Raw genomic sequence first — 21,485 nt, forward strand, 5'->3', positions numbered from 1 at the left:
TCCCATGAAGGAGTAGTCACCAGCACAGATCAGGAACGATTATCTCATTTTTGACTTTCTCACGAGCCGATCTCTTTCAAAGCGGCAGGAGACATTCCTTATGGCTTTCAGACGAAGAGTCCTTGAGAAATTGCTCCCTAGAAAAGAGCAGGAATGAATATCTGATTTTCCTATTGCTCACGAACCGATCTCTGGCAAATGAGCATTATCGCATCCTAAGCGCTCTTGAAGCGTGGCTCCTTGTGAACGAGCTCAGGAATGAATCTCTCATGTTTCCTTTTCTCACGAGCCGATCGTCACAAAGGGAACGGTAATGCATCCTAGTGGCGTTTAAACAAAGAGTCCTTGAAAAATTTGTCACTAGCGCAGCTCAGGAAGCATTGTCATATTTTTTGTATTTCTCACTAACTGCTCTCTAACAACCCACTAGCAGAGCATCCTAGTCACTTTAGAAGCATGAGTCCATGAGAAATTTCTCACTATCACAGAGCAGGAATATAATTCGCATTATCCATAGTTCTCAGGAACCGATCTCTTATAAACCACTCGCAGAGCATCCTAATGGCTTTTAAAAGATGATTCCTTGCAAAATATTTTCCTTAGCTCAGATCAGGAAAGTATTTCTCATTTTCAGTATTCTCACAAATCCCTCTCTTCCAAACTACAAGCAGACAATAGTAATGTCTTTTGAAGCGTGATTCCTTGTGACATTTGTCCCCAGCAGAGATCAGGAAAGAATCTTTCATATTTCCTTTTCACACTACCCGATCCCTACCAACAGACCAGTAGTGCCTCCTAGTGGCGTTTAAACAAAGCGTCCTTGAAAAAAAGGTGTCACTTGTGCAGCTCAGGAAGCATTTTCATATTTTTCACTACGTGAGCTCTACCAAGCCGTGAGCAGAGCATCCTGATGTCTCTTGAAGGGCGATTCCATGTGAAATTTGTCCGTAGCCCAGATCAGGAATTCATCCCTCATGTTTCTTTTTCTCACGAACCGATCTCAACCAACTGACCAGTAGTGCATCCTCGTACCGTTTAAACAAATATTCCTTGAGAAATTGGTCGCTAGCGCAGCTCAGGAAGGATTTGCACATTTGTTCGTTTCTCACTAATAGAGCTCGTCCAAACCATTAGCATAGCATCCTGGAGCCTTTTGAAGTATGATTCCATGAGAACTTTGTCATAGCAGTGATCAGGAATGTGTTTCTCATTTTTCGTCTTTCTCACAAACCCAGCTCTACCAATCGTTTAGCACTGTCTTGTAATTGTTTTCAGACGAAGATTCCTTGAAAAATTTATCACTAGCATAGTTCAGCAATGTATTTCTCCTTTTCCGTATTCTCACAAAGGTATCTCTTCCAAACCACTAGCAGACAATACTAATGTCTTTTGGAGCGTGAGTCCTTGGGAGAATTGTCCCTAGCAGAGATCAGGACTAAAGCTCTCCTGATTCCTTTTCACACACACCAATCTCTACCATCTGACCAGTAGTGCGTGCTAGTGGCGTTCAAGCAAAGGTTCCTTGAAAAAATGGTCACTAGCGCAGCTCAGAAAGCATTTTCATATTTTTTTGTTTTTCTGACTAAGTGATCTCCACCAAACCATGAGCAGAGCATGCTGATGTCTTTTGAACCATGAGTCCATGTGAAATTTTCACTGTCACAGAGCAGGAATATAATTCGCATTATCCACTTTTCTCAGGAACCGATCGCTTTCCTTGCGAAATTTTTCCCTAACTCAGATTAGCAATGCCTTTCGCATTTTCAGTATTCTCAGAAACGCATCTCTTCCACACCACAAGCAAACAATACTAGTGTCTTTTGAAGCGTGATTCCATGTGAAATTTGTCCCTAGCCCACTTCGGGAATGAATCGCTCACGATCCTTTTTCTCAAGAACCGATTTCTACCCCTGACCAGTAGTGCATCCTCGTGGCGATTAAGCAAAGATTCCTTGAAAAAAATGTCACTAGCACAATTCACAAAGGACTTTGCACATTTTCTTCGTCTTTCTCACGAACCGATCTCTTTGAAACCGGCAGGAGACATTCCTCATAAGGAATGTTTTTAGACAAAGAGTCCTTGAGAAAGTACTCCCTAGAACCGAGCAGGAATAACTATCGGATTTTCGTATAGCTCACCAACCGATCTCGTCCAAATGAGAATTATAGCATCCTAATCGCTCTTGAAGCAGTATTCCTTGAGAAATTGTCACTAGCACAGCTCAGGAAGTCTTGTCACATTGTTTGTATGTCTCACTAACCGATCCCTAGCAAATCATTAGCAGAGCATCCTAATGTCTTTTGAAGCATGATTACATGAGCAATGTTTCAGTAGCACAGATCAGGAATTAATTTCTCTTTGTTCGTCTGTCTGACGACCCGATCGCTTTCAAACCGTCAGGAGACAATCCTAATGGCTTTTAGAAGAAGAGTCCCTGAGAAATGTATTAGTACCACAGATCAGGAATGTATAGCTCATTTTTCGCGAACCGATCACTTCCAAACCATTAGCAATGCATCCCAATGGCCTTCAAAGCATGATTCCATGAGAAATTGGTCAGTAGCGTAGTTCACGAATCGAATTTTTCGAAACCATTTGCAGTGCATCCTATGGTGTTTTCAAGAATGATCCCATGAAGGAGTAGTCACCAGCACAGATCAGGAACGATTATCTCATTTTTGACTTTCTCACGAGCCGATCTCTTTGAAAGCGGCAGGAGACATTCCTTATGGCTTTCAGACGAAGAGTCCTTGAGAAATTGCTCCCTAGAAAAGAGCAGGAATGAATATCTGATTTTCCTATTGCTCACGAACCGATCTCTGGCAAATGAGCATTATCGCATCCTAAGCGCTCTTGAAGCGTGGCTCCTTGTGAACGAGCTCAGGAATGAATCTCTCATGTTTCCTTTTCTCACGAGCCGATCGTCACAAAGGGAACGGTAATGCATCCTAGTGGCGTTTAAACAAAGAGTCCTTGAAAAATTTGTCACTAGCGCAGCTCAGGAAGCATTGTCATATTTTTTGTATTTCTCACTAACTGCTCTCTAACAACCCACTAGCAGAGCATCCTAGTCACTTTAGAAGCATGAGTCCATGAGAAATTTCTCACTATCACAGAGCAGGAATATAATTCGCATTATCCATAGTTCTCAGGAACCGATCTCTTATAAACCACTCGCAGAGCATCCTAATGGCTTTTAAAAGATGATTCCTTGCAAAATATTTTCCTTAGCTCAGATCAGGAAAGTATTTCTCATTTTCAGTATTCTCACAAATCCCTCTCTTCCAAACTACAAGCAGACAATAGTAATGTCTTTTGAAGCGTGATTCCTTGTGACATTTGTCCCCAGCAGAGATCAGGAAAGAATCTTTCATATTTCCTTTTCACACTACCCGATCCCTACCAACAGACCAGTAGTGCCTCCTAGTGGCGTTTAAACAAAGCGTCCTTGAAAAAAAGGTGTCACTTGTGCAGCTCAGGAAGCATTTTCATATTTTTCACTACGTGAGCTCTACCAAGCCGTGAGCAGAGCATCCTGATGTCTCTTGAAGGGCGATTCCATGTGAAATTTGTCCGTAGCCCAGATCAGGAATTCATCCCTCATGTTTCTTTTTCTCACGAACCGATCTCAACCAACTGACCAGTAGTGCATCCTCGTACCGTTTAAACAAATATTCCTTGAGAAATTGGTCGCTAGCGCAGCTCAGGAAGGATTTGCACATTTGTTCGTTTCTCACTAATAGAGCTCGTCCAAACCATTAGCATAGCATCCTGGAGCCTTTTGAAGTATGATTCCATGAGAACTTTGTCATAGCAGTGATCAGGAATGTGTTTCTCATTTTTCGTCTTTCTCACAAACCCAGCTCTACCAATCGTTTAGCACTGTCTTGTAATTGTTTTCAGACGAAGATTCCTTGAAAAATTTATCACTAGCATAGTTCAGCAATGTATTTCTCCTTTTCCGTATTCTCACAAAGGTATCTCTTCCAAACCACTAGCAGACAATACTAATGTCTTTTGGAGCGTGAGTCCTTGGGAGAATTGTCCCTAGCAGAGATCAGGACTAAAGCTCTCCTGATTCCTTTTCACACACACCAATCTCTACCATCTGACCAGTAGTGCGTGCTAGTGGCGTTCAAGCAAAGGTTCCTTGAAAAAATGGTCACTAGCGCAGCTCAGAAAGCATTTTCATATTTTTTTGTTTTTCTGACTAAGTGATCTCCACCAAACCATGAGCAGAGCATGCTGATGTCTTTTGAACCATGAGTCCATGTGAAATTTTCACTGTCACAGAGCAGGAATATAATTCGCATTATCCACTTTTCTCAGGAACCGATCGCTTTCCTTGCGAAATTTTTCCCTAACTCAGATTAGCAATGCCTTTCGCATTTTCAGTATTCTCAGAAACGCATCTCTTCCACACCACAAGCAAACAATACTAGTGTCTTTTGAAGCGTGATTCCATGTGAAATTTGTCCCTAGCCCACTTCGGGAATGAATCGCTCACGATCCTTTTTCTCAAGAACCGATTTCTACCCCTGACCAGTAGTGCATCCTCGTGGCGATTAAGCAAAGATTCCTTGAAAAAAATGTCACTAGCACAATTCACAAAGGACTTTGCACATTTTTTTCGTCTTTCTCACGAACCGATCTCTTTGAAACCGGCAGGAGACATTCCTCATAAGGAATGTTTTTAGACAAAGAGTCCTTGAGAAAGTACTCCCTAGAACCGAGCAGGAATAACTATCGGATTTTCGTATAGCTCACCAACCGATCTCGTCCAAATGAGAATTATAGCATCCTAATCGCTCTTGAAGCAGTATTCCTTGAGAAATTGTCACTAGCACAGCTCAGGAAGTCTTGTCACATTGTTTGTATTTCTCACTAACCGATCCCTAGCAAATCATTAGCAGAGCATCCTAATGTCTTTTGAAGCATGATTACATGAGCAATGTTTCAGTAGCACAGATCAGGAATTAATTTCTCTTTGTTCGTCTGTCTGACGACCCGATCGCTTTCAAACCAGCAGGAGACAATCCTAATGGCTTTTAGAAGAAGAGTCCCTGAGAAATGTATTAGTACCACAGATCAGGAATGTATAGCTCATTTTTCGCGAACCGATCACTTCCAAACCATTAGCAATGCATCCCAATGGCCTTCAAAGCATGATTCCATGAGAAATTGGTCAGTAGCGTAGTTCACGAATCGAATTTTTTGAAACCATTTGCAGTGCATCCTATGGTGTTTTCAAGAATGATCCCATGAAGGAGTAGTCACCAGCACAGATCAGGAACGATTATCTCATTTTTGACTTTCTCACGAGCCGATCTCTTTCAAAGCGGCAGGAGACATTCCTTATGGCTTTCAGACGAAGAGTCCTTGAGAAATTGCTCCCTAGAAAAGAGCAGGAATGAATATCTGATTTTCCTATTGCTCACGAACCGATCTCTGGCAAATGAGCATTATCGCATCCTAAGCGCTCTTGAAGCGTGGCTCCTTGTGAACGAGCTCAGGAATGAATCTCTCATGTTTCCTTTTCTCACGAGCCGATCGTCACAAAGGGAACGGTAATGCATCTAGTGGCGTTTAAACAAAGAGTCCTTGAAAAATTTGTCACTAGCGCAGCTCAGGAAGCATTGTCATATTTTTTGTATTTCTCACTAACTGCTCTCTAACAACCCACTAGCAGAGCATCCTAGTCACTTTAGAAGCATGAGTCCATGAGAAATTTCTCACTATCACAGAGCAGGAATATAATTCGCATTATCCATAGTTCTCAGGAACCGATCTCTTATAAACCACTCGCAGAGCATCCTAATGGCTTTTAAAAGATGATTCCTTGCAAAATATTTTCCTTAGCTCAGATCAGGAAAGTATTTCTCATTTTCAGTATTCTCACAAATCCCTCTCTTCCAAACTACAAGCAGACAATAGTAATGTCTTTTGAAGCGTGATTCCTTGTGACATTTGTCCCCAGCAGAGATCAGGAAAGAATCTTTCATATTTCCTTTTCACACTACCCGATCCCTACCAACAGACCAGTAGTGCCTCCTAGTGGCGTTTAAACAAAGCGTCCTTGAAAAAAAGGTGTCACTTGTGCAGCTCAGGAAGCATTTTCATATTTTTCACTACGTGAGCTCTACCAAGCCGTGAGCAGAGCATCCTGATGTCTCTTGAAGGGCGATTCCATGTGAAATTTGTCCGTAGCCCAGATCAGGAATTCATCCCTCATGTTTCTTTTTCTCACGAACCGATCTCAACCAACTGACCAGTAGTGCATCCTCGTACCGTTTAAACAAATATTCCTTGAGAAATTGGTCGCTAGCGCAGCTCAGGAAGGATTTGCACATTTGTTCGTTTCTCACTAATAGAGCTCGTCCAAACCATTAGCATAGCATCCTGGAGCCTTTTGAAGCACGATTCCATGAGAACTTTGTCATAGCAGTGATCAGGAATGTGTTTCTCATTTCTCGTCTTTCTCACAAACCCAGCTCTACCAATCGTTTAGCACTGTCTTGTAATTGTTTTCAGACGAAGATTCCTTGAAAAATTTATCACTAGCATAGTTCAGCAATGTATTTCTCCTTTTCCGTATTCTCACAAAGGTATCTCTTCCAAACCACTAGCAGACAATACTAATGTCTTTTGGAGCGTGAGTCCTTGGGAGAATTGTCCCTAGCAGAGATCAGGACTAAAGCTCTCCTGATTCCTTTTCACACACACCAATCTCTACCATCTGACCAGTAGTGCGTGCTAGTGGCGTTCAAGCAAAGGTTCCTTGAAAAAATGGTCACTAGCGCAGCTCAGAAAGCATTTTCATATTTTTTTGTTTTTCTGACTAAGTGATCTCCACCAAACCATGAGCAGAGCATGCTGATGTCTTTTGAACCATGAGTCCATGTGAAATTTTCACTGTCACAGAGCAGGAATATAATTCGCATTATCCACTTTTCTCAGGAACCGATCGCTTTCCTTGCGAAATTTTTCCCTAACTCAGATTAGCAATGCCTTTCGCATTTTCAGTATTCTCAGAAACGCATCTCTTCCACACCACAAGCAAACAATACTAGTGTCTTTTGAAGCGTGATTCCATGTGAAATTTGTCCCTAGCCCACTTCGGGAATGAATCGCTCACGATCCTTTTTCTCAAGAACCGATTTCTACCCCTGACCAGTAGTGCATCCTCGTGGCGATTAAGCAAAGATTCCTTGAAAAAAATGTCACTAGCACAATTCACAAAGGACTTTGCACATTTTCTTCGTCTTTCTCACGAACCGATCTCTTTGAAACCGGCAGGAGACATTCCTCATAAGGAATGTTTTTAGACAAAGAGTCCTTGAGAAAGTACTCCCTAGAACCGAGCAGGAATAACTATCGGATTTTCGTATAGCTCACCAACCGATCTCGTCCAAATGAGAATTATAGCATCCTAATCGCTCTTGAAGCAGTATTCCTTGAGAAATTGTCACTAGCACAGCTCAGGAAGTCTTGTCACATTGTTTGTATTTCTCACTAACCGATCCCTAGCAAATCATTAGCAGAGCATCCTAATGTCTTTTGAAGCATGATTACATGAGCAATGTTTCAGTAGCACAGATCAGGAATTAATTTCTCTTTGTTCGTCTGTCTGACGACCCGATCGCTTTCAAACCGGCAGGAGACAATCCTAATGGCTTTTAGAAGAAGAGTCCCTGAGAAATGTATTAGTACCACAGATCAGGAATGTATAGCTCATTTTTCGCGAACCGATCACTTCCAAACCATTAGCAATGCATCCCAATGGCCTTCAAAGCATGATTCCATGAGAAATTGGTCAGTAGCGTAGTTCACGAATCGAATTTTTCGAAACCATTTGCAGTGCATCCTATGGTGTTTTCAAGAATGATCCCATGAAGGAGTAGTCACCAGCACAGATCAGGAACGATTATCTCATTTTTGACTTTCTCACGAGCCGATCTCTTTCAAAGCGGCAGGAGACATTCCTTATGGCTTTCAGACGAAGAGTCCTTGAGAAATTGCTCCCTAGAAAAGAGCAGGAATGAATATCTGATTTTCCTATTGCTCACGAACCGATCTCTGGCAAATGAGCATTATCGCATCCTAAGCGCTCTTGAAGCGTGGCTCCTTGTGAACGAGCTCAGGAATGAATCTCTCATGTTTCCTTTTCTCACGAGCCGATCGTCACAAAGGGAACGGTAATGCATCCTAGTGGCGTTTAAACAAAGAGTCCTTGAAAAATTTGTCACTAGCGCAGCTCAGGAAGCATTGTCATATTTTTTGTATTTCTCACTAACTGCTCTCTAACAACCCACTAGCAGAGCATCCTAGTCACTTTAGAAGCATGAGTCCATGAGAAATTTCTCACTATCACAGAGCAGGAATATAATTCGCATTATCCATAGTTCTCAGGAACCGATCTCTTATAAACCACTCGCAGAGCATCCTAATGGCTTTTAAAAGATGATTCCTTGCAAAATATTTTCCTTAGCTCAGATCAGGAAAGTATTTCTCATTTTCAGTATTCTCACAAATCCCTCTCTTCCAAACTACAAGCAGACAATAGTAATGTCTTTTGAAGCGTGATTCCTTGTGACATTTGTCCCCAGCAGAGATCAGGAAAGAATCTTTCATATTTCCTTTTCACACTACCCGATCCCTACCAACAGACCAGTAGTGCCTCCTAGTGGCGTTTAAACAAAGCGTCCTTGAAAAAAAGGTGTCACTTGTGCAGCTCAGGAAGCATTTTCATATTTTTCACTACGTGAGCTCTACCAAGCCGTGAGCAGAGCATCCTGATGTCTCTTGAAGGGCGATTCCATGTGAAATTTGTCCGTAGCCCAGATCAGGAATTCATCCCTCATGTTTCTTTTTCTCACGAACCGATCTCAACCAACTGACCAGTAGTGCATCCTCGTACCGTTTAAACAAATATTCCTTGAGAAATTGGTCGCTAGCGCAGCTCAGGAAGGATTTGCACATTTGTTCGTTTCTCACTAATAGAGCTCGTCCAAACCATTAGCATAGCATCCTGGAGCCTTTTGAAGTATGATTCCATGAGAACTTTGTCATAGCAGTGATCAGGAATGTGTTTCTCATTTTTCGTCTTTCTCACAAACCCAGCTCTACCAATCGTTTAGCACTGTCTTGTAATTGTTTTCAGACGAAGATTCCTTGAAAAATTTATCACTAGCATAGTTCAGCAATGTATTTCTCCTTTTCCGTATTCTCACAAAGGTATCTCTTCCAAACCACTAGCAGACAATACTAATGTCTTTTGGAGCGTGAGTCCTTGGGAGAATTGTCCCTAGCAGAGATCAGGACTAAAGCTCTCCTGATTCCTTTTCACACACACCAATCTCTACCATCTGACCAGTAGTGCGTGCTAGTGGCGTTCAAGCAAAGGTTCCTTGAAAAAATGGTCACTAGCGCAGCTCAGAAAGCATTTTCATATTTTTTTGTTTTTCTGACTAAGTGATCTCCACCAAACCATGAGCAGAGCATGCTGATGTCTTTTGAACCATGAGTCCATGTGAAATTTTCACTGTCACAGAGCAGGAATATAATTCGCATTATCCACTTTTCTCAGGAACCGATCGCTTTCCTTGCGAAATTTTTCCCTAACTCAGATTAGCAATGCCTTTCGCATTTTCAGTATTCTCAGAAACGCATCTCTTCCACACCACAAGCAAACAATACTAGTGTCTTTTGAAGCGTGATTCCATGTGAAATTTGTCCCTAGCCCACTTCGGGAATGAATCGCTCACGATCCTTTTTCTCAAGAACCGATTTCTACCCCTGACCAGTAGTGCATCCTCGTGGCGATTAAGCAAAGATTCCTTGAAAAAAATGTCACTAGCACAATTCACAAAGGACTTTGCACATTTTCTTCGTCTTTCTCACGAACCGATCTCTTTGAAACCGGCAGGAGACATTCCTCATAAGGAATGTTTTTAGACAAAGAGTCCTTGAGAAAGTACTCCCTAGAACCGAGCAGGAATAACTATCGGATTTTCGTATAGCTCACCAACCGATCTCGTCCAAATGAGAATTATAGCATCCTAATCGCTCTTGAAGCAGTATTCCTTGAGAAATTGTCACTAGCACAGCTCAGGAAGTCTTGTCACATTGTTTGTATGTCTCACTAACCGATCCCTAGCAAATCATTAGCAGAGCATCCTAATGTCTTTTGAAGCATGATTACATGAGCAATGTTTCAGTAGCACAGATCAGGAATTAATTTCTCTTTGTTCGTCTGTCTGACGACCCGATCGCTTTCAAACCGTCAGGAGACAATCCTAATGGCTTTTAGAAGAAGAGTCCCTGAGAAATGTATTAGTACCACAGATCAGGAATGTATAGCTCATTTTTCGCGAACCGATCACTTCCAAACCATTAGCAATGCATCCCAATGGCCTTCAAAGCATGATTCCATGAGAAATTGGTCAGTAGCGTAGTTCACGAATCGAATTTTTCGAAACCATTTGCAGTGCATCCTATGGTGTTTTCAAGAATGATCCCATGAAGGAGTAGTCACCAGCACAGATCAGGAACGATTATCTCATTTTTGACTTTCTCACGAGCCGATCTCTTTCAAAGCGGCAGGAGACATTCCTTATGGCTTTCAGATGAAGAGTCCTTGAGAAATTGCTCCCTAGAAAAGAGCAGGAATGAATATCTGATTTTCCTATTGCTCACGAACCGATCTCTGGCAAATGAGCATTATCGCATCCTAAGCGCTCTTGAAGCGTGGCTCCTTGTGAACGAGCTCAGGAATGAATCTCTCATGTTTCCTTTTCTCACGAGCCGATCGTCACAAAGGGAACGGTAATGCATCCTAGTGGCGTTTAAACAAAGAGTCCTTGAAAAATTTGTCACTAGCGCAGCTCAGGAAGCATTGTCATATTTTTTGTATTTCTCACTAACTGCTCTCTAACAACCCACTAGCAGAGCATCCTAGTCACTTTAGAAGCATGAGTCCATGAGAAATTTCTCACTATCACAGAGCAGGAATATAATTCACATTATCCATAGTTCTCAGGAACCGATCTCTTATAAACCACTCGCAGAGCATCCTAATGGCTTTTAAAAGATGATTCCTTGCAAAATATTTTCCTTAGCTCAGATCAGGAAAGTATTTCTCATTTTCAGTATTCTCACAAATCCCTCTCTTCCAAACTACAAGCAGACAATAGTAATGTCTTTTGAAGCGTGATTCCTTGTGACATTTGTCCCCAGCAGAGATCAGGAAAGAATCTTTCATATTTCCTTTTCACACTACCCGATCCCTACCAACAGACCAGTAGTGCCTCCTAGTGGCGTTTAAACAAAGCGTCCTTGAAAAAAAGGTGTCACTTGTGCAGCTCAGGAAGCATTTTCATATTTTTCACTACGTGAGCTCTACCAAGCCGTGAGCAGAGCATCCTGATGTCTCTTGAAGGGCGATTCCATGTGAAATTTGTCCGTAGCCCAGATCAGGAATTCATCCCTCATGTGTCTTTTTCTCACGAACCGATCTCAACCAACTGACCAGTAGTGCATCCTCGTACCGTTTAAACAAATATTCCTTGAGAAATTGGTCGCTAGCGCAGCTCAGGAAGGATTTGCACATTTGTTCGTTTCTCACTAATAGAGCTCGTCCAAACCATTAGCATAGCATCCTGGAGCCTTTTGAAGTATGATTCCATGAGAACTTTGTCATAGCAGTGATCAGGAATGTGTTTCTCATTTTTCGTCTTTCTCACAAACCCAGCTCTACCAATCGTTTAGCACTGTCTTGTAATTGTTTTCAGACGAAGATTCCTTGAAAAATTTATCACTAGCATAGTTCAGCAATGTATTTCTCCTTTTCCGTATTCTCACAAAGGTATCTCTTCCAAACCACTAGCAGACAATACTAATGTCTTTTGGAGCGTGAGTCCTTGGGAGAATTGTCCCTAGCAGAGATCAGGACTAAAGCTCTCCTGATTCCTTTTCACACACACCAATCTCTACCATCTGACCAGTAGTGCGTGCTAGTGGCGTTCAAGCAAAGGTTCCTTGAAAAAATGGTCACTAGCGCAGCTCAGAAAGCATTTTCATATTTTTTGTTTTTCTGACTAAGTGATCTCCACCAAACCATGAGCAGAGCATGCTGATGTCTTTTGAACCATGAGTCCATGTGAAATTTTCACTGTCACAGAGCAGGAATATAATTCGCATTATCCACTTTTCTCAGGAACCGATCGCTTTCCTTGCGAAATTTTTCCCTAACTCAGATTAGCAATGCCTTTGGCATTTTCAGTATTCTCAGAAACGCATCTCTTCCACACCACAAGCAAACAATACTAGTGTCTTTTGAAGCGTGATTCCATGTGAAATTTGTCCCTAGCCCACTTCGGGAATGAATCGCTCACGATCCTTTTTCTCAAGAACCGATTTCTACCCCTGACCAGTAGTGCATCCTCGTGGCGATTAAGCAAAGATTCCTTGAAAAAAATGTCACTAGCACAATTCACAAAGGACTTTGCACATTTTCTTCGTCTTTCTCACGAACCGATCTCTTTGAAACCGGCAGGAGACATTCCTCATAAGGAATGTTTTTAGACAAAGAGTCCTTGAGAAAGTACTCCCTAGAACCGAGCAGGAATAACTATCGGATTTTCGTATAGCTCACCAACCGATCTCGTCCAAATGAGAATTATAGCATCCTAATCGCTCTTGAAGCAGTATTCCTTGAGAAATTGTCACTAGCACAGCTCAGGAAGTCTTGTCACATTGTTTGTATGTCTCACTAACCGATCCCTAGCAAATCATTAGCAGAGCATCCTAATGTCTTTTGAAGCATGATTACATGAGCAATGTTTCAGTAGCACAGATCAGGAATTAATTTCTCTTTGTTCGTCTGTCTGACGACCCGATCGCTTTCAAACCGTCAGGAGACAATCCTAATGGCTTTTAGAAGAAGAGTCCCTGAGAAATGTATTAGTACCACAGATCAGGAATGTATAGCTCATTTTTCGCGAACCGATCACTTCCAAACCATTAGCAATGCATCCCAATGGCCTTCAAACATGATTCCATGAGAAATTGGTCAGTAGCGTAGTTCACGAATCGAATTTTTCGAAACCATTTGCAGTGCATCCTATGGTGTTTTCAAGAATGATCCCATGAAAGAGTAGTCACCAGCACAGATCAGGAACGATTATCTCATTTTTGACTTTCTCACGAGCCGATCTCTTTCAAAGCGGCAGGAGACATTCCTTATGGCTTTCAGACGAAGAGTCCTTGAGAAATTGCTCCCTAGAAAAGAGCAGGAATGAATATCTGATTTTCCTATTGCTCACGAACCGATCTCTGGCAAATGAGCATTATCGCATCCTAAGCGCTCTTGAAGCGTGGCTCCTTGTGAACGAATGAATCTCTCATGTTTCCTTTTCTCACGAGCCGATCGTCACAAAGGGAACGGTAATGCATCCTAGTGGCGTTTAAACAAAGAGTCCTTGAAAAATTTGTCACTAGCGCAGCTCAGGAAGCATTGTCATATTTTTTGTATTTCTCACTAACTGCTCTCTAACAAACCACTAGCAGAGCATCCTAGTCACTTTAGAAGCATGAGTCCATGAGAAATTTCTCACTATCACAGAGCAGGAATATAATTCGCATTATCCATAGTTCTCAGGAACCGATCTCTTATAAACCACTCGCAGAGCATCCTAATGGCTTTTAAAAGATGATTCCTTGCAAAATATTTTCCTAAGCTCAGATCAGGAATGTATTTCTCATTTTCAGTATTCTCACAAATCCCTCTCTTCCAAACTACAAGCAGACAATAGTAATGTCTTTTGAAGCGTGATTCCTTGTGACATTTGTCCCCAGCAGAGATCAGGAAAGAATCTTTCATATTTCCTTTTCACACTACCCGATCCCTACCAACAGACCAGTAGTGCCTCCTAGTGGCGTTTAAACAAAGCGTCCTTGAAAAAAAGGTGTCACTTGTGCAGCTCAGGAAGCATTTTCATATTTTTCACTACGTGAGCTCTACCAAGCCGTGAGCAGAGCATCCTGATGTCTCTTGAAGGGCGATTCCATGTGAAATTTGTCCGTAGCCCAGATCAGGAATTCATCCCTCATGTTTCTTTTTCTCACGAACCGATCTCAACCAACTGACCAGTAGTGCATCCTCGTACCGTTTAAACAAATATTCCTTGAGAAATTGGTCGCTAGCGCAGCTCAGGAAGGATTTGCACATTTGTTCGTTTCTCACTAATAGAGCTCGTCCAAACCATTAGCATAGCATCCTGGAGCCTTTTGAAGTATGATTCCATGAGAACTTTGTCATAGCAGTGATCAGGAATGTGTTTCTCATTTTTCGTCTTTCTCACAAACCCAGCTCTACCAATCGTTTAGCACTGTCTTGTAATTGTTTTCAGACGAAGATTCCTTGAAAAATTTATCACTAGCATAGTTCAGCAATGTATTTCTCCTTTTCCGTATTCTCACAAAGGTATCTCTTCCAAACCACTAGCAGACAATACTAATGTCTTTTGGAGCGTGAGTCCTTGGGAGAATTGTCCCTAGCAGAGATCAGGACTAAAGCTCTCCTGATTCCTTTTCACACACACCAATCTCTACCATCTGACCAGTAGTGCGTGCTAGTGGCGTTCAAGCAAAGGTTCCTTGAAAAAATGGTCACTAGCGCAGCTCAGAAAGCATTTTCATATTTTTTTGTTTTTCTGACTAAGTGATCTCCACCAAACCATGAGCAGAGCATGCTGATGTCTTTTGAACCATGAGTCCATGTGAAATTTTCACTGTCACAGAGCAGGAATATAATTCGCATTATCCACTTTTCTCAGGAACCGATCGCTTTCCTTGCGAAATTTTTCCCTAACTCAGATTAGCAATGCCTTTCGCATTTTCAGTATTCTCAGAAACGCATCTCTTCCACACCACAAGCAAACAATACTAGTGTCTTTTGAAGCGTGATTCCATGTGAAATTTGTCCCTAGCCCACTTCGGGAATGAATCGCTCACGATCCTTTTTCTCAAGAACCGATTTCTACCCCTGACCAGTAGTGCATCCTCGTGGCGATTAAGCAAAGATTCCTTGAAAAAAATGTCACTAGCACAATTCACAAAGGACTTTGCACATTTTTTTCGTCTTTCTCACGAACCGATCTCTTTGAAACCGGCAGGAGACATTCCTCATAAGGAATGTTTTTAGACAAAGAGTCCTTGAGAAAGTACTCCCTAGAACCGAGCAGGAATAACTATCGGATTTTCGTATAGCTCACCAACCGATCTCGTCCAAATGAGAATTATAGCATCCTAACCGCTCTTGAAGCAGTATTCCTTGAGAAATTGTCACTAGCACAGCTCAGGAAGTCTTGTCACATTGTTTGTATTTCTCACTAACCGATCCCTAGCAAATCATTAGCAGAGCATCCTAATGTCTTTTGAAGCATGATTACATGAGCAATGTTTCAGTAGCACAGATCAGGAATTAATTTCTCTTTGTTCGTCTGTCTGACGACCCGATCGCTTTCAAACCGGCAGGAGACAATCCTAATGGCTTTTAGAAGAAGAGTCCCTGAGAAATGTATTAGTACCACAGATCAGGAATGTATAGCTCATTTTTCGCGAACCGATCACTTCCAAACCATTAGCAATGCATCCCAATGGCCTTCAAAGCATGATTCCATGAGAAATTGGTCAGTAGCGTAGTTCACGAATCGAATTTTTCGAAACCATTTGCAGTGCATCCTATGGTGTTTTCAAGAATGATCCCATGAAGGAGTAGTCACCAGCACAGATCAGGAACGATTATCTCATTTTTGACTTTCTCACGAGCCGATCTCTTTCAAAGCGGCAGGAGACATTCCTTATGGCTTTCAGACGAAGAGTCCTTGAGAAATTGCTCCCTAGAAAAGAGCAGGAATGAATATCTGATTTTCCTATTGCTCACGAACCGATCTCTGGCAAATGAGCATTATCGCATCCTAAGCGCTCTTGAAGCGTGGCTCCTTGTGAACGAGCTCAGGAATGAATCTCTCATGTTTCCTTTTCTCACGAGCCGATCGTCACAAAGGGAACGGTAATGCATCCTAGTGGCGTTTAAACAAAGAGTCCTTGAAAAATTTGTCACTAGCGCAGCTCAGGAAGCATTGTCATATTTTTTGTATTTCTCACTAACTGCTCTCTAACAACCCACTAGCAGAGCATCCTAGTCACTTTAGAAGCATGAGTCCATGAGAAATTTCTCACTATCACAGAGCAGGAATATAATTCGCATTATCCATAGTTCTCAGGAACCGATCTCTTATAAACCACTCGCAGAGCATCCTAATGGCTTTTAAAAGATGATTCCTTGCAAAATATTTTCCTTAGCTCAGATCAGGAAAGTATTTCTCATTTTCAGTATTCTCACAAATCCCTCTCTTCCAAACTACAAGCAGACAATAGTAATGTCTTTTGAAGCGTGATTCCTTGTGACATTTGTCCCCAGCAGAGATCAGGAAAGAATCTTTCATATTTCCTTTTCACACTACCCGATCCCTACCAACAGACCAGTAGTGCCTCCTAGTGGCGTTTAAACAAAGCGTCCTTGAAAAAAAGGTGTCACTTGTGCAGCTCAGGAAGCATTTTCATATTTTTCACTACGTGAGCTCTACCAAGCCGTGAGCAGAGCATCCTGATGTCTCTTGAAGGGCGATTCCATGTGAAATTTGTCCGTAGCCCAGATCAGGAATTCATCCCTCATGTTTCTTTTTCTCACGAACCGATCTCAACCAACTGACCAGTAGTGCATCCTCGTACCGTTTAAACAAATATTCCTTGAGAAATTGGTCGCTAGCGCAGCTCAGGAAGGATTTGCACATTTGTTCGTTTCTCACTAATAGAGCTCGTCCAAACCATTAGCATAGCATCCTGGAGCCTTTTGAAGCACGATTCCATGAGAACTTTGTCATAGCAGTGATCAGGAATGTGTTTCTCATTTTTCGTCTTTCTCACAAACCCAGCTCTACCAATCGTTTAGCACTGTCTTGTAATTGTTTTCAGACGAAGATTCCTTGAAAAATTTATCACTAGCATAGTTCAGCAATGTATTTCTCCTTTTCCGTATTCTCACAAAGGTATCTCTTCCAAACCACTAGCAGACAATACTAATGTCTTTTGGAGCGTGAGTCCTTGGGAGAATTGTCCCTAGCAGAGATCAGGACTAAAGCTCTCCTGATTCCTTTTCACACACACCAATCTCTACCATCTGACCAGTAGTGCGTGCTAGTGGCGTTCAAGCAAAGGTTCCTTGAAAAAATGGTCACTAGCGCAGCTCAGAAAGCATTTTCATATTTTTTTGTTTTTCTGACTAAGTGATCTCCACCAAACCATGAGCAGAGCATGCTGATGTCTTTTGAACCATGAGTCCATGTGAAATTTTCACTGTCACAGAGCAGGAATATAATTCGCATTATCCACTTTTCTCAGGAACCGATCGCTTTCCTTGCGAAATTTTTCCCTAACTCAGATTAGCAATGCCTTTCGCATTTTCAGTATTCTCAGAAACGCATCTCTTCCACACCACAAGCAAACAATACTAGTGTCTTTTGAAGCGTGATTCCATGTGAAATTTGTCCCTAGCCCACTTCGGGAATGAATCGCTCACGATCCTTTTTCTCAAGAACCGATTTCTACCCCTGACCAGTAGTGCATCCTCGTGGCGATTAAGCAAAGATTCCTTGAAAAAAATGTCACTAGCACAATTCACAAAGGACTTTGCACATTTTCTTCGTCTTTCTCACGAACCGATCTCTTTGAAACCGGCAGGAGACATTCCTCATAAGGAATGTTTTTAGACAAAGAGTCCTTGAGAAAGTACTCCCTAGAACCGAGCAGGAATAACTATCGGATTTTCGTATAGCTCACCAACCGATCTCGTCCAAATGAGAATTATAGCATCCTAATCGCTCTTGAAGCAGTATTCCTTGAGAAATTGTCACTAGCACAGCTCAGGAAGTCTTGTCACATTGTTTGTATGTCTCACTAACCGATCCCTAGCAAATCATTAGCAGAGCATCCTAATGTCTTTTGAAGCATGATTACATGAGCAATGTTTCAGTAGCACAGATCAGGAATTAATTTCTCTTTGTTCGTCTGTCTGACGACCCGATCGCTTTCAAACCGTCAGGAGACAATCCTAATGGCTTTTAGAAGAAGAGTCCCTGAGAAATGTATTAGTACCACAGATCAGGAATGTATAGCTCATTTTTCGCGAACCGATCACTTCCAAACCATTAGCAATGCATCCCAATGGCCTTCAAAGCATGATTCCATGAGAAATTGGTCAGTAGCGTAGTTCACGAATCGAATTTTTCGAAACCATTTGCAGTGCATCCTATGGTGTTTTCAAGAATGATCCCATGAAGGAGTAGTCACCAGCACAGATCAGGAACGATTATCTCATTTTTGACTTTCTCACGAGCCGATCTCTTTCAAAGCGGCAGGAGACATTCCTTATGGCTTTCAGACGAAGAGTCCTTGAGAAATTGCTCCCTAGAAAAGAGCAGGAATGAATATCTGATTTTCCTATTGCTCACGAACCGATCTCTGGCAAATGAGCATTATCGCATCCTAAGCGCTCTTGAAGCGTGGCTCCTTGTGAACGAGCTCAGGAATGAATCTCTCATGTTTCCTTTTCTCACGAGCCGATCGTCACAAAGGGAACGGTAATGCATCCTAGTGGCGTTTAAACAAAGAGTCCTTGAAAAATTTGTCACTAGCGCAGCTCAGGAAGCATTGTCATATTTTTTGTATTTCTCACTAACTGCTCTCTAACAACCCACTAGCAGAGCATCCTAGTCACTTTAGAAGCATGAGTCCATGAGAAATTTCTCACTATCACAGAGCAGGAATATAATTCGCATTATCCATAGTTCTCAGGAACCGATCTCTTATAAACCACTCGCAGAGCATCCTAATGGCTTTTAAAAGATGATTCCTTGCAAAATATTTTCCTTAGCTCAGATCAGGAAAGTATTTCTCATTTTCAGTATTCTCACAAATCCCTCTCTTCCAAACTACAAGCAGACAATAGTAATGTCTTTTGAAGCGTGATTCCTTGTGACATTTGTCCCCAGCAGAGATCAGGAAAGAATCTTTCATATTTCCTTTTCACACTACCCGATCCCTACCAACAGACCAGTAGTGCCTCCTAGTGGCGTTTAAACAAAGCGTCCTTGAAAAAAAGGTGTCACTTGTGCAGCTCAGGAAGCATTTTCATATTTTTCACTACGTGAGCTCTACCAAGCCGTGAGCAGAGCATCCTGATGTCTCTTGAAGGGCGATTCCATGTGAAATTTGTCCGTAGCCCAGATCAGGAATTCATCCCTCATGTTTCTTTTTCTCACGAACCGATCTCAACCAACTGACCAGTAGTGCATCCTCGTACCGTTTAAACAAATATTCCTTGAGAAATTGGTCGCTAGCGCAGCTCAGGAAGGATTTGCACATTTGTTCGTTTCTCACTAATAGAGCTCGTCCAAACCATTAGCATAGCATCCTGGAGCCTTTTGAAGTATGATTCCATGAGAACTTTGTCATAGCAGTGATCAGGAATGTGTTTCTCATTTTTCGTCTTTCTCACAAACCCAGCTCTACCAATCGTTTAGCACTGTCTTGTAATTGTTTTCAGACGAAGATTCCTTGAAAAATTTATCACTAGCATAGTTCAGCAATGTATTTCTCCTTTTCCGTATTCTCACAAAGGTATCTCTTCCAAACCACTAGCAGACAATACTAATGTCTTTTGGCGCGTGAGTCCTTGGGAGAATTGTCCCTAGCAGAGATCAGGACTAAAGCTCTCCTGATTCCTTTTCACACACACCAATCTCTACCATCTGACCAGTAGTGCGTGCTAGTGGCGTTCAAGCAAAGGTTCCTTGAAAAAATGGTCACTAGCGCAGCTCAGAAAGCATTTTCATATTTTTTTGTTTTTCTGACTAAGTGATCTCCACCAAACCATGAGCAGAGCATGCTGATGTCTTTTGAACCATGAGTCCATGTGAAATTTTCACTGTCACAGAGCAGGAATATAATTCGCATTATCCACGTTTCTCAGGAACCGATCGCTTTCCTTGCGAAATTTTTCCCTAACTCAGATTAGCAATGCCTTTCGCATTTTCAGTATTCTCAGAAACGCATCTCTTCCACACCACAAGCAAACAATACTAGTGTCTTTTGAAGCGTGATTCCATGTGAAATTTGTCCCTAGCCCACTTCGGGAATGAATCGCTCACGATCCTTTTTCTCAAGAACCGATTTCTACCCCTGACCAGTAGTGCATCCTCGTGGCGATTAAGCAAAGATTCCTTGAAAAAAATGTCACTAGCACAATTCACAAAGGACTTTGCACATTTTCTTCGTCTTTCTCACGAACCGATCTCTTTGAAACCGGCAGGAGACATTCCTCATAAGGAATGTTTTTAGACAAAGAGTCCTTGAGAAAGTACTCCCTAGAACCGAGCAGGAATAACTATCGGATTTTCGTATAGCTCACCAACCGATCTCGTCCAAATGAGAATTATAGCATCCTAATCGCTCTTGAAGCAGTATTCCTTGAGAAATTGTCACTAGCACAGCTCAGGAAGTCTTGTCACATTGTTTGTATTTCTCACTAACCGATCCCTAGCAAATCATTAGCAGAGCATCCTAATGTCTTTTGAAGCATGATTACATGAGCAATGTTTCAGTAGCACAGATCAGGAATTAATTTCTCTTTGTTCGTCTGTCTGACGACCCGATCGCTTTCAAACCGGCAGGAGACAATCCTAATGGCTTTTAGAAGAAGAGTCCCTGAGAAATGTATTAGTACCACAGATCAGGAATGTATAGCTCATTTTTCGCGAACCGATCACTTCCAAACCATTAGCAATGCATCCCAATGGCCTTCAAAGCATGATTCCATGAGAAATTGGTCAGTAGCGTAGTTCACGAATCGAATTTTTCGAAACCATTTGCAGTGCATCCTATGGTGTTTTCAAGAATGATCCCATGAAAGAGTAGTCACCAGCACAGATCAGGAACGATTATCTCATTTTTGACTTTCTCACGAGCCGATCTCTTTCAAAGCGGCAGGAGACATTCCTTATGGCTTTCAGACGAAGAGTCCTTGAGAAATTGCTCCCTAGAAAAGAGCAGGAATGAATATCTGATTTTCCTATTGCTCACGAACCGATCTCTGGCAAATGAGCATTATCGCATCCTAAGCGCTCTTGAAGCGTGGCTCCTTGTGAACGAGCTCAGGAATGAATCTCTCATGTTTCCTTTTCTCACGAGCCGATCGTCACAAAGGGAACGGTAATGCATCCTAGTGGCGTTTAAACAAAGAGTCCTTGAAAAATTTGTCACTAGCGCAGCTCAGGAAGCATTGTCATATTTTTTGTATTTCTCACTAACTGCTCTCTAACAACCCACTAGCAGAGCATCCTAGTCACTTTAGAAGCATGAGTCC

This window comes from Emys orbicularis, chromosome 17, assembly GCF_028017835.1.
Source record: "Emys orbicularis isolate rEmyOrb1 chromosome 17, rEmyOrb1.hap1, whole genome shotgun sequence".
NCBI lineage: Eukaryota > Metazoa > Chordata > Testudines > Emydidae > Emys > Emys orbicularis.